The sequence below is a fragment of the Protomyctophum bolini genome, assembly GCF_963924005.1.
Source record: "Protomyctophum bolini genome assembly, chromosome: 3".
Lineage (NCBI taxonomy): Eukaryota > Metazoa > Chordata > Actinopteri > Myctophiformes > Myctophidae > Protomyctophum > Protomyctophum bolini.
In genome coordinates this window covers 14,800,158-14,813,162 of record NC_137864.1, presented here as the reverse complement: position 1 = coordinate 14,813,162, position 13,005 = coordinate 14,800,158, and the positions used below count along the sequence as shown (strand labels likewise).

At 39.5% G+C, this 13,005-nt stretch overlaps 1 pseudogene across 1 annotated transcript; it reads left to right on the top strand.

Moving 5' to 3' along the window:
- The first annotated feature begins 551 nt into the window (after positions 1–551).
- LOC308312311 (centromere-associated protein E-like) lies at positions 552–12,559 on the top strand (annotated as a pseudogene). The gene is made up of 15 exons: positions 552–758; positions 1,282–1,481; positions 2,799–2,905; positions 5,431–5,520; positions 5,673–5,794; positions 6,223–6,342; positions 6,442–6,523; positions 6,617–6,696; positions 6,845–6,964; positions 7,444–7,573; positions 7,825–7,944; positions 8,700–8,844; positions 10,463–10,562; positions 11,120–11,249; positions 12,416–12,559. The product of its transcript is annotated as a centromere-associated protein E-like (transcript).
- Positions 12,560–13,005: the final 446 nt, after the last annotated feature.

Here is a 13,005-nt window from a genome sequence, read left to right as displayed (position 1 = left end):
AAAAAAATGACAAAATGACAAAAACGATGGGTTATAGCCCATGTTTTTTGAAATTTCAAAAAAAAAAAGTTAGCCTCGTTTCTCATCATTTTGGACCATGGGCTATAGCCCATATCGTACGGCATACTATAGCGCGCCGTTTTTCATCATTTTTGAGGATTTGAAAAAAAGGACAAAATGACAAAAACGATGGGTTATAGCCCATGTTTTTTGAAATTTTGGAAAAAAAAGTTAGCCTCGTTTCTCATCATTTTGGACCATGGGCTATAGCCCATATCGTACGGCATACTATAGCGCACCGTTTTTCATCATTTTTGAGGATTTTTAAAAAATGACGAAATGACAAAAACGATGGGTTATAGCCCATGTTTTTTGAAATTTTGAAAAAAAAAGTTAGCCTCGTTTCTCATCATTTTGGACCATGGGCTATAGCCCATATCGTACGGCATACTATAGCGCGCCGTTTTTCATCATTTTTGAGGATTTGAAAAAAATGACGAAATGACAAAAACGATGGGTTATAGCCCATGTTTTTTGACTACTCCTCCATCATGCACTACGGTAAAACGGCCTTCTCTATCCAGTCCGGCAAAGACAGCATCACCCCCTTCCCAAATGCCAACGTGCAGATCGGCCAGAGAGACGGCATGTCTGATATCGACATCCTGAGGATTAACAAGCTGTACGAATGCAAAGACTTCCTTGAGCAAAGGGAAATCGCGAAACAGGGAAACCTGGACAAGAAAAAAGCAGAAAAGGCTGAATCAAAGCCTCGTTTCTCATCATTTTGGACCATGGGCTATAGCCCATATCGTACGGCATACTATAGCGCGCCGTTTTTCATCATTTTTGAGGATTTGAAAAAAAGGACAAAATGACAAAAACGATGGGTTATAGCCCATGTTTTTTGAAATTTTGGAAAAAAAAGTTAGCCTCGTTTCTCATCATTTTGGACCATGGGCTATAGCCCATATCGTACGGCATACTATAGCGCGCCGTTTTTCATCATTTTTGAGGATTTGAAAAAAATGACGAAATGACAAAAACGATGGGTTATAGCCCATGTTTTTTGAAATTTTGAAAAAAAAAGTTAGCCTCGTTTCTCATCATTTTGGACCATGGGCTATAGCCCATATCGTACGGCATACTATAGCGCGCCGTTTTTCATCATTTTTGAGGATTTGAAAAAAATGACGAAATGACAAAAACGATGGGTTATAGCCCATGTTTTTTGACTACTCCTCCATCATGCACTACGGTAAAACGGCCTTCTCTATCCAGTCCGGCAAAGACAGCATCACCCCCTTCCCAAACGCCAACGTGCAGATCGGCCAGAGAGACGGCATGTCTGATATCGACATCCTGAGGATTAACAAGCTGTACGAATGCAAAGACTTCCTTGAGCAAAGGGAAATCGCGAAACAGGGAAACCTGGACAAGAAAAAAGCAGAAAAGGCTGAATCAAATTCCATGTCCAGATTGTTTGATTTGTCTCTCTGATCACATTTCTCATACTGTACACTGTGTCTGATACTGTACTTACATTGAAACAAATCTACTGCAATGTGAGCTGACCTCTCTTCTACCTCATATAGCTTTCTCTCAACAAGTCACTATAATAAAGTTTGGTTCATAGACTTTACAAAGTGTAATTGTGTCATATTATTCGTATTCCTGAGACCAACAAATTATTAATATATCTTGTCTAACTCCTGAATACTGTTCATTTGATATAAAATCAATTATACCAATATAATAATAATATATAGTATATATATATATATATATATGTATCCACATACATATACCTACTCTCAAAATCACAGAAATGGACAGCATTTTTTTAAACATTCTGAATGTATTCAACCACATCTCTAAAGCATGACATAGAGACGAGTTACAGTAGTAGGTACAGTATATTCCGAAAATAACAGATCTGCAGATCACAGTCCATCAAATCCACTAGAGCTGGATAGAATACTCACATTCTGTACCAATACTGCAATATATAGTAGGCCTACTCTGTTACGTAAAAGTCTGGAATTAAAAAATGAGTAGGTACAAAAGTATTGACAACAAACTGTAGGCCTACTTAAAGTAGCAAAAGTACTCATTACTCATTACATTATGCAGAATGTTCCGTTTCAAGTTTTCAAATATATAAAAGAATCTTTTGAAAATAGCAGATCTACAAGCTCACAATGTGTTGCATCTTTTTGAGCTTTTATGTCAGTTTGTTTAGGCCTACTGTTGAGTGAGAAAACAATGTTGCATTTTAGGGAAAAAGAGTTGAAGATACAGGCAGACTTCTACTGAAAAAACACTAGAATTTTATAACCATCAAAATAAATAGGACTATTCAACATCAACACTAACTAAATATCACAGCACATTTTAGATATTTCATTAGAAAGGAACTTGTAACTATATTATGTATTACTGTTGTATTGGTAGACACTATTAAAAGTGGGTTTCAGGTGTGGTAATCTGAACACAGCCGTCTTTACAGATTGGAGAATTACAGTACAAAGGGAAAGTAGAAAAATTCTACATAGGCCGCCGCCTACTGTGAAATAAACATTTCAACAGTCAATCAATTAAAATGTGTAAAAAATATGTCACACCCCCCGCCCCTTTTCCTTATTTCTCTCTCAAACTGGCAACACTGATGAATCAGCAGCCAATCAGAGCATTGCCAGTGCCACCTGTCACTGTGTTTGTTTGTAATTCTCACACGGTAGTTAGCAGCGTCTTCGAGAGTTTGTTACTTTGGTCATCTTCTAACAACATCTCCGCAGAGTTCCTCTCCTCAGAGTTCGGCTCCATAGCCCACTGTCCGTACCTCCGTTTATTATTTCAGAAGATATAGCAACTGTTTATGATGGCGGAGGAATCGGCAGTAAAGGTCTGCATCCGTGTCAACCAACATTAACAAACCGACTGTACACTATAACAACTCGTTGCCGGCGCTAGCTGCTTTCAGTGTTTAATGGGAACTATTAAGTACACCTTTTACTTTTCACAGAAACAACTTGAACTGTGCCAGTTATTTTAAGTTTATTTTTTTTGAAGTTCAAGTTAGCTAGCGGCTAGCATGCTATCATTAGCCTTTATTCAAGACTCCGAGACGTTCTTGATCCACGTTTGGTTCAGTAAACTGACCAAGAGTATTGAACTCTTGATTGAATACTTTTAATTTGGACGGCAGTGTGACAGCACGATGTACAGTCGGACATTTGAAATAAAACGGGTGACACAAACGTCCTACAGCAACTCGTTTCCATTGTGGACCTATGTATTTTGTCATTCACCTGTCTTAGCCCTGAAATTAGATTAAAATCATCTAAAGTCTAGTCTAAATCATTCAATTATTTACTCTAAATCTTAGGCTTAGGATAGTAGTGGCTTATGTACAGTGGTTCAACCGTTGTCAAACATGCCAGACAAGGAATCGGATCTCCAAATGTATATGTGCAGGGCCAGGGCTTGTGAAAGTAATTAGATGATCCATGCTTGGATGCCCCGCCCCATACATCCTATTGACTCTGCACTATCTAGCCTTATCTGCATGGCAATAACCAACATTGGTTACAGGGTGAGAGACAGACACCATCCTACCACACTGGATTTGTTATAAAGAATACAAATATACATACATACGCATGTTAAATGTATATCCACCTGCTGACATTTAATATCTTCCATCTTCCATTCCCACAACAATATATACAGAAGAACATGGCATATTTTGGACATGGTTCTAATGGTGATTAATTCATTTTGAAGCTGTGATTAATCTGATTTAAATGTGTAATTTGACAGCCCTAATTCAAACATTTATTCACCAAATTAACTTAGTTAGTTGATTTAAAATGAATGTGTTGTGTGTGCTCGTGCTCTGGACAAGTGACTTTTGTGTCCGGACAAGTGACAGGGGAAATTGCCTCAAATTTAATGCCAAGCTCTGATGTGTATTTGGTGCGGACCCGATCCGAAAATATTTGGTGCAAGACTGGCCCCAAACAAGTTGTTCAAATTGTGTCACATTTTGCATGTGTTGTGAGCTTGTAAGTTAGATTGCTATTTCCAAATGGCTGATATTTTGTTGCATTCTGAAATATCGTTTCTGCTATGTTTCACCAGGGAAGAGGCAACAGCTAAAGAAGGCACCAAGCCGATAAATCCGTGCAGAACTGCGTTGATGCGACAAAGTGTTTTAACTTTGGTATGTTTTAACTAAGCCATACCTATATTGTGCATTGTCAAATTAAGCAGAGCCAAGGTAGAAGATATGCTAGCTCTGGTCCATACACGGCTCTAAAGCCTTTGCATTAGAGCTATGCTACTCTCGTCAATATATTTTCAATATCTGTAGAGTGCAGTGCAGCGGAGTAACTAAAAGTAGTTTTCTTCCGGTGAGAAAAAAAATCCCATTCTGGACAGCGTGCATTTTATAAGTGTGGTGGCATTAGAGTTATGGAGTATGGACCAGAGCTAAGGATATGCTCAGCTGCATGTTACCAACTTACCATTATGTTTTGTCAGTCTGATGTAGTCTTAAATGTCAGCCTTCTGAAACTTAAACCCATCCAGACTTTTAAAGCATTTAATCCCCCCAAAATGCCTGTTTCCAGCATTCCTCCCTCGCCCTGCTACCACAACTTAGTTTGTGGTGGTGGTGGTGGCGGCTCAGGGTTAATGTGGCTGGATGGTAACCGCAAGGTTGCCAGTTCGAACCCGGGTGTCAAGTGTCCTTGAGCAAGCTGAACCCCTAATTGCTCCAGATGTGCTAGTTGGTGCCTTGCATGGTTTCTTCCGCCATCGGTGTATGTGTGGGTGAATGTAATGCACGGTCTATGTACAGGCGTCTTATAAATGCACCATTTGTTGCTTCATGAGCCAAAAGCCTGTGCTTTTTGGTAGGAATTCCAAAGTAGACATAAATGTCTGCTTGCCTTGAATTTATTATGGTATTTTATTTGTTCACCCATTTGTAGAAACTGTTTTATTATCCCAAAGGAAATTCCTGTTGGAACTGGCAGCCGTGTCTAGTCTAGCAATCTTCTGTGTGATCACTCTGTAGTGTGTATATATCTAAATCTAGCATCATGATTTCTCTTAATCCCTAGTAGTAAAAGTGTTGAATAAACAAACGACTGCTTGTTGTGCTTAACCCTTTATCCTTTTTTATCTAGCACTTATCTTTCTTATTTATGTTCTTAAAGTTGGTTCATCACCTTTCTTTCTTTCTAAAGCAACTTTGGGTATTTAGAAAAGCGCTATATAACTCTGAGCTATTATTGATGTTTTTTGTATTTTAGTTACTGTATATTTTAGGCAAATGTCAATGATTCTATTTGAATAGCCATAGTTTTATTATAATAAGTAATCAAGTGTTTGTCTTACTAACTTCTCTGATGTATTCAACAGATCGTGTGTTTGGAGCTAACGAATCAACTGCTCAGCTCTATCACGATATCGCGATGCCTCTGGTTGCATCTGCGGTTCAAGGATACAATGGTATGTGTGTGGGGGGGAAAGGCATATTGAGATCTGCCTCACAAAACCCTACACTGTTTGTTGTTTAACCCCCAAGTTAGCCCCAACCTAGAACCCACTTACAAAAAGTATATAATGCTTATATATTTCTGTCCATATTGTCTTATCACTAGGAACCATATTTTCTTATGGGCAGACCTCGTCTGGCAAGACATTTACCATGATGGGCAGTGACGGTACACCAGGAGTGATACCCCTGGCCATGGAAGATGTCTGGAAGACTATCAAGATCAAGGTGAAAAGTCTTTCATATAATATTAGAAATGGTGTTCTAATCTTGGGTTGTTATCAGTACACTGGTGCAAACCTCATTGATGTTAATCAAAAATGAATGGTTTCTCTTCATTGTAGTATCTTTTTTTTTTTTTTTTGTCAAATATGTTTTTATTGAACAGATAAATTATTACAAACATTATAATATGAAATACTTTTTTTATGAAACAAAATGAAAGAAAAGATAAAGACAAAAAAGATAAAGAAATCCCTTAACCCTCCCACCCATACTGCTCAGTGACATTGCATACTATAATAATAAGATGATAGAAATCTCGTGGAAAACATCTGAAAAGAAAATGGCGTACAGTCAACCATATCAATGGTATCCTGTCTATTAATCGTTTCTACTCAGGTAATGGACAAGGGGCAGCCAAATCTTCATTGTAGTATCCTAAGAAGGAGTTCCTTCTCAGGGTATCCTATATGGAGATCTATAATGAGACGGTAGCTGATTTGCTGGTCGATAACTGGAAGAGGAAGCCGTTGGAAGTCCGTGAGGACTCCCATGTAAGTGGCATAGATTCATTTTAGCTTTTGTTTGCAAAGAGATGTGCATTGTTTTGTGTTGCGTTAACTTGTGTATTCGCAAATCCATTGTCTTGACAGAAAACCGTGTATGTGGCTGATCTGACTGAGGAACTAGTGATAAACCCTGCTCAAGCCCTGGCCTGGATTAGAAAAGGAGAAAGTGAGAGGTCTTAACAAAAGTAAAGACTATTCTTTGCACAGCTGTTGAAACAGAATTTAATTTGTATGTGTTTTACTCAACTCATCTGTGCAGAAAACCGGCATTATGAAAAGACAAAAATTAACCAGCGGAGCAGTCGGTCACACACCATTTTCCGCATGGTAAGCCAAATTGTGCCTGGGGAATTCCTAACAAATTTAAAAATCTGACAAAATTCAAACATCTCAAAATATTGCATCAAAAGCATAACATTGATATATTCAACGTAATACTTATATGCATCATGCAATATAACATAATGGACTCCGTTTTGTAATTCAGCCTGGTCAAACGAGCATAATTTGATTTCTTAGGTGCGCGCTTCATTGAGGCGTGTAACATCAATAAAAGTCTCTTCACGCTTGGACAAGTAATCAAAAAGCTCTCTGAGGAGAACCAGCGGTGAGTGAACGACTCTCACGTTTTATTCTAGTGGGGGGAAAGCACGCTTTCCTTGTCTGTTTGGGCCGACAATATTCCCCTTTACATGATGCTCTCCTTTACTTTGTTCCCTTCAGGCGATGTGCTTTAAGTTTATATACGACCTGACAGGACCTGATTTGACTGAGGGGCTGCCATTGGATTTTTTTAAAATTGATATATTTGTTCGTTTTGGAATATGACTTCTAGAGTAATGACTTTCAGTAAATGGCGAGTTGAGAAAACCAGTTTGAGCTACATCTGCCTGTGCTTTACTCATTTTGGATAAAAAAATAAATGTCGTTTTTCTCCTCTGGTGAAAAGCTGCATCATGGCAGCCACTCAGTCAAATCTGGTCACATATGTTCAGATACTTGGATAGCTCCATAACCGCCCTACTGATGGTTTTATCATTAAATTAAAGAAGAATTGTTTCTGTAAATTATGCTCTTTCCACACAGTGGCTTCACAAACTACAGAGACAGCAAACTCACCCGCATCCTCCAGAACTCCTTGGGTGGAAACGCCAAAACGGTTATCATTTGTACCATCACTCCTGCAACACTGGATGAAACCCTCAGCACCCTTCAGGTGGGTGGAATCCTTTACTGTGTGCCCTCGAAGGAGGCAGGACTGCAATGCTCTATACTAGTGGCTTGGTGACAAATTCATTTTCAACTTCTGTATGAGGAGTTGCATCATACCTGTATCTGTCATTATATGTTTTGTAGTTTGTGCATACTGTTCGTCGCTCATAACCTGCCCAAACTTGGGTTGGGGATGTGCATGTTGCCCTTTTCTTGTAGCCTCACTTCACCTGTACTTTTATTTTTATTATTTAGTTCGCTAGTACAGCAAAATGCATGAAGAACGATCCTCACGTCACAGAGGTTTCTGATGATGGGGCCCTGCTGAAGAGGTATCGCAATGAGATCGTTGACCTGAAGCCACGGCTTCAGGAGGCAAGTAACATTTTTCTGGGATTGGAGATGATGGATGATAAAAAACAATCATTGTTTACATCCTTGCGCTATTTTATATTTATAGGTCTTGCATAATGCAGAACAATCGAACAAATTGTTTTCATTCTTGAGGCATTGTTGCAACATCACTAATAATAAACATACATTTTTACAACAAGAAAACGATAAGTGTGACCGTTGTCTTAGCTGCTTGAAGGTGCTGTGCACAATGATCTTACCCCTAAGTTATAAAGGAATCTATTAAACTTTATTGTATAACCCAATTTTCCCCCCAAAATGGCAAAGTAAGATGGTATCCATTGGCCAATCGTACAATTGACAATTTCAGCATTTAGCAGACTCTTTTAATCCAGAGTAAAAAGTAGTTATCATGAAACATGCGTAAGCTAAGAACGTAACAGTGGAATATTTATATAATGACACTACATATGTATAGCATAGTACAGTATATACTGTATGTACTATGAAGTGCTATCACTACATGCAATGCAATTCTAGTGCTGTCTACATAACATGCTATAATTCTGTATCAAATGCTATCTAATTCTACAAAAAGCAGCTAAACAGTCATTGTGGGCGGTCAGAAGAATGAGGAGATGTCTATGAACTTTAATGCTTGAAGGCCGTTTTATGTTTGTCATTTAATTAACTACAGTACATGCTCTTGTAGGCTGTTCCACACCCGGACAGCAGTGTTGACCTGTGTGCAAATTAATTGACCTCTCCCATGGCAGGTTTCATCAGTTACCCAGACGACAGCAACGGAGAAAGAGTCCCTGTTTCTACTCCTACAGGAGAAGGAACAGCTCCGCATAGAACAGACTGACAAGATCCGCAACCTCACTAGACTCCTTGTCACCAGTACATCTTTTGTCGCCAGTAATAAGGTACAACCGGCACAAGATCCAAAATTGGGAGGACCATGGAAACGCTCGTATTTACGTTTTTTAAATGACATATGCATTATAATGCCTCTTATCCGCATGCACAATTTGAGTCTCGTTGGGAAAGTCATTATGAGTCGTCTTTTTGCCCAGAGATGAACCAAAACTCTTTTTCCAGCTTTGGAGACAGGTGAATTGCGAGCGAGGGCGCTCAATGCGCGCGATGCGAGCAGTGACTCTTTGGCTTAAACAACGATATAGCGGAGAGAAAGGCATGCTTGGATTGGTCTCATTTATTTTAAACAATAAGCTACAACTGTTGCAGGCTTGCAGCCTTCATGAAAGCAGTGACGCACAAATAATTAGGCTTAATAAAACATCCGACCGTAACAAGTCAACTGCCTGAAACAGGCATTACCTCTCCATCAAATAAAAATATATATAATCCAAACTCCTCTGTCAATTGTAAACGAACGGTAACATGAATGAACTTTTCAAGCCTGACACTTGTCAGAAATAAAATCAACCACGGTTGATTTGATTGATCATAAAGTTAATGTGACTGTGAGGATGGGAAAAAATATATAAACTTCACAGATTATAGATCACTTGGAATTATAACAATCTGAGTATTGCCTGAATAATGCCACTAGTGAAATCCCATTTTTTTATCGACATGCGATGCCGATGGAGAAATCCCACATAGTTAAATGTACCTCATAGTCATGCTGCATGCGCTGTTGGTCGATGAAGAATTATAATCCAAGGTTTGTCAATCATATTATGGTTTATGGTTGAAAGTAAACCATAATATTAAAGTAAACTCTAAGAAGAGATCTGCAGACTGCAGTGCAGAATGCATGCAGCTCCGCTTGCTAATTGAGTTGACATTTGCGCAACTTCACTGCATTACAGTAATTAGTTATTTGCCAGCACCTGCTCCAATATAGGCCTAAATCAAACTTTATTTATATAGCACATTTAAAACAATAAAAGCTGACCAAAGTGCTGTAGGCCTACAGGCTGAAACAAGTGGAGCATCGCATCACCATCGGCGCACAAAAAAAAGCATAATTAAAAGACAAAACACAGGCAAATAGTATAGGCTACATAATTACAATAATACGATCAGGTGCAATTAAATGCCAAAGAGAAAAGGTGTTTTGGTCTGTAGGAGCAAAAACAATCAGTTCTTCGGTGCACTGAGCGCACTCACCATGTGAATCCAAGCAGCGCAATGGCTCATCGATAAAAGTTGAGATTTTATAGTGGCATTATTCAGGCAATACTCAACAGATTGTTATAATTCCAAGTGATCTATAATCTGTGAAGTTTATATTTTCATTTTCGTGTAAGTAATGTTTTTATATGACTTATCAAACATGGTAGCCTATATTTAATGTCCACTGAGCTGTGGTGCATGCGCTTGCCTTCCTTGTTAACACGGGGAAAGAGGAGGCGTTGCGAGGTGCAAGCATGGCTCGCGGACCAAATGGGGCCGTCTCGCGGACCAAAAGCGGCCGCTTTTTTTTAATGACTATTCGATTCAAAATTTAAAAATCGATTCCCGTGCGTATCGATTGAACGTCGATTAATCGATTTTTTTGGGTCAGCCCTAGCGGAGACCGACCAGAAGGAGGAAGCGGAGAGTCGGCTCAAGGCGGAGAACGACCAGAAGCAAGGACTGTATAAAGAGGACAGGAAGCGAAGACCGTAAGGGCGCCGCCATGTTGATCACATGGTGCTCCATGGAAGGAAAGAAACATGCGCAGTTGAGACCAAGAAGTTGGACATGCATATGGCACAAATGGCCCAGCAGATGGTGTGAGGTGATTAAAGACCTTGCTGAAAGTAGGGACGCTTGTTATTTCTCACTCTTCTGCCAGCCTATATGCTGAAGCCAGCTTGGCTCAGTGCTCACCATGAACGGACTGATCAACAGGCAAAAGTTGAAAACCACTGTATTACATACAAATTATATAGATATAATATAGTTGCACTGATCATGACACGGCTGTCTCAGTCAGTCCGTTCATGGTGAGCACTGAGCCAAGCTGGCTTCAGCATATAGGCTGGCAGAAGAGTGAGATACAAGCGTCCCTACTTTCAGCAAGGTCTTTAATCACCTCACGCCATCTGCTGGGCCATTTGTGCCATATGCATGTCCAACTTCCTGGTCTCAACTGCGCATGTTCTTTCCTTCCATGGAGCACCATGTGATCAACATGGCGGCGCCCTTGCGGTCTTCGCTTCCTGTCCTCTTTATACAGTCCTTGCTTCTGGTCGTTCTCCGCCTTGAGCCGACTCTCCGCTTCCTCCTTCTGGTCGGTCTCCGCTAGGGCTGACGCTATACGTTCTGATGATACCATGCAGCTGTTTGACAGCCTGGTTTCTAATCAGGTAATGTAACGTAATTGGTCAACTTTTGAATGAACCAGACAAAAAAATGTTTCCTCCTGACTAGGATCGCTACGATTGTTAAACCAACACCTGTTAATTACATGCTGCTTAATAGTCAGAATAACTTTGAGGAGAGACCTGGAAGAGTTTAACTCTCTAGAAAAAGACGCGCATGAGGTTAAGCTTAATAATGAGAACCTACATCAACTAACGGTGTCAAACGGTGTCATACAGAAAAAGCCCATCTATAAGCTTGCATCATGATGCAATGAACTTGTAGATCTGCTATCTTCAGTGTTTTAAAATGAAACAATTAACGTGTATAATATCAATTTGTTTCTTTCCTCCACATTAAGCTCGTTTTGTAAATGGTTGTTGATCAACCATTCAATGATATGTGATTTCAAGCCATAAAATGATGTTCTGTGACGCTCACTCACTATACTTGCGTGCTCTCAAGGAAGAAATGTCCCTCTTCAGCTCTTGCTGAGTACAAATGCCAGGAGTTTGAGGCAAGTCCTCTTTCCACAAACGACACATGGGTCACCGGTCTGACTCTGCATTTGCTTGTTAACCTGCACTCTGGTACACAGTAAGTGAGCACATACTCTGAACTTTTCTATACATTTCCTTTATTTATTTTTGTACTATCTGTTTTGTCTTCTGTCTGTGTTTTAGTTGGCACACTAATCAGACTGTATCTCTGAAACTGAACAAAGAGATCATTAGGACTAATTGCTATCAACTGAGCCATCAACAACAGCTCATTTGAACTATTCGCTCCACCTACATTTGTAGAAAATCTCTTTCCAGCCCTATATATAGGGCCCACTTTCACATACACTCTGACTACCGGTCTGACTCTGCATTTGCTTGTTAACCTGCACTCTGGTACACAGTAAGTGAGCACATACTCCGAACCTTTTCTATACATTTCCTTTCTTTATTTTTGTAAAAAATCACATGGGCCATTCTGCGCAGTCAAAATATCAGTCTGAATGAGAGAGATGTGAGTTACCAGTGTACACACACCTAGTTATGACTTTAGACATTGTATGTGTATAATCGGCGTGGGAATATGTGATCTCATATTTGTATTTCGCTGATGTAATTGCCATTATTGAACAAAAGTACTAGTGTTATGTCCTATGGAACCTGTTTTCCAGGTGGCACAAACTGCCAATTATGAGAAGATGGAGGCTGGGGTCAGTGGCCTGCACCACCAGATGGAGACTGAGAAATCACGCTACAAGAAGATGCAGGCTGACCTCCAGAGAGAACTGAACATGGCCTTCGAGGAGAACACATAACTCACCACTCTGTTGAATGGCAAAGTCCCCAAAAGTAAGTGTTATTTTGCCAAGGAAGACACCACAATTTGTTTTAACCTTGTGGTTATAATAACCCTCATGTTTTGGCCTATAACTCTGCAACCATAAGTGGATTGTATTTCTTAAAAACTGTTTGCTGTTACTCCTACAGATTTTGTCAACACTCTCAACACATTATCTCTACAGTATGTTAAACAACTTGCATAATTCAGATTTATCATGTTTCATAACTTATTTCTTTCCAAAGTTTGCGGGAAGGGCCTACTCTACAAATTATATATTTATTTTTACTCCAGACCAGTAGCATGTTAAATTAACCACTGCAGTACTATCTATGGAGTCTGGACAAAATAAAGTACCGTAATTAATGATATTTTTCCCAGACCTCATTGACAGCATGACCCTTGAGAGAGAGGTGACTAACC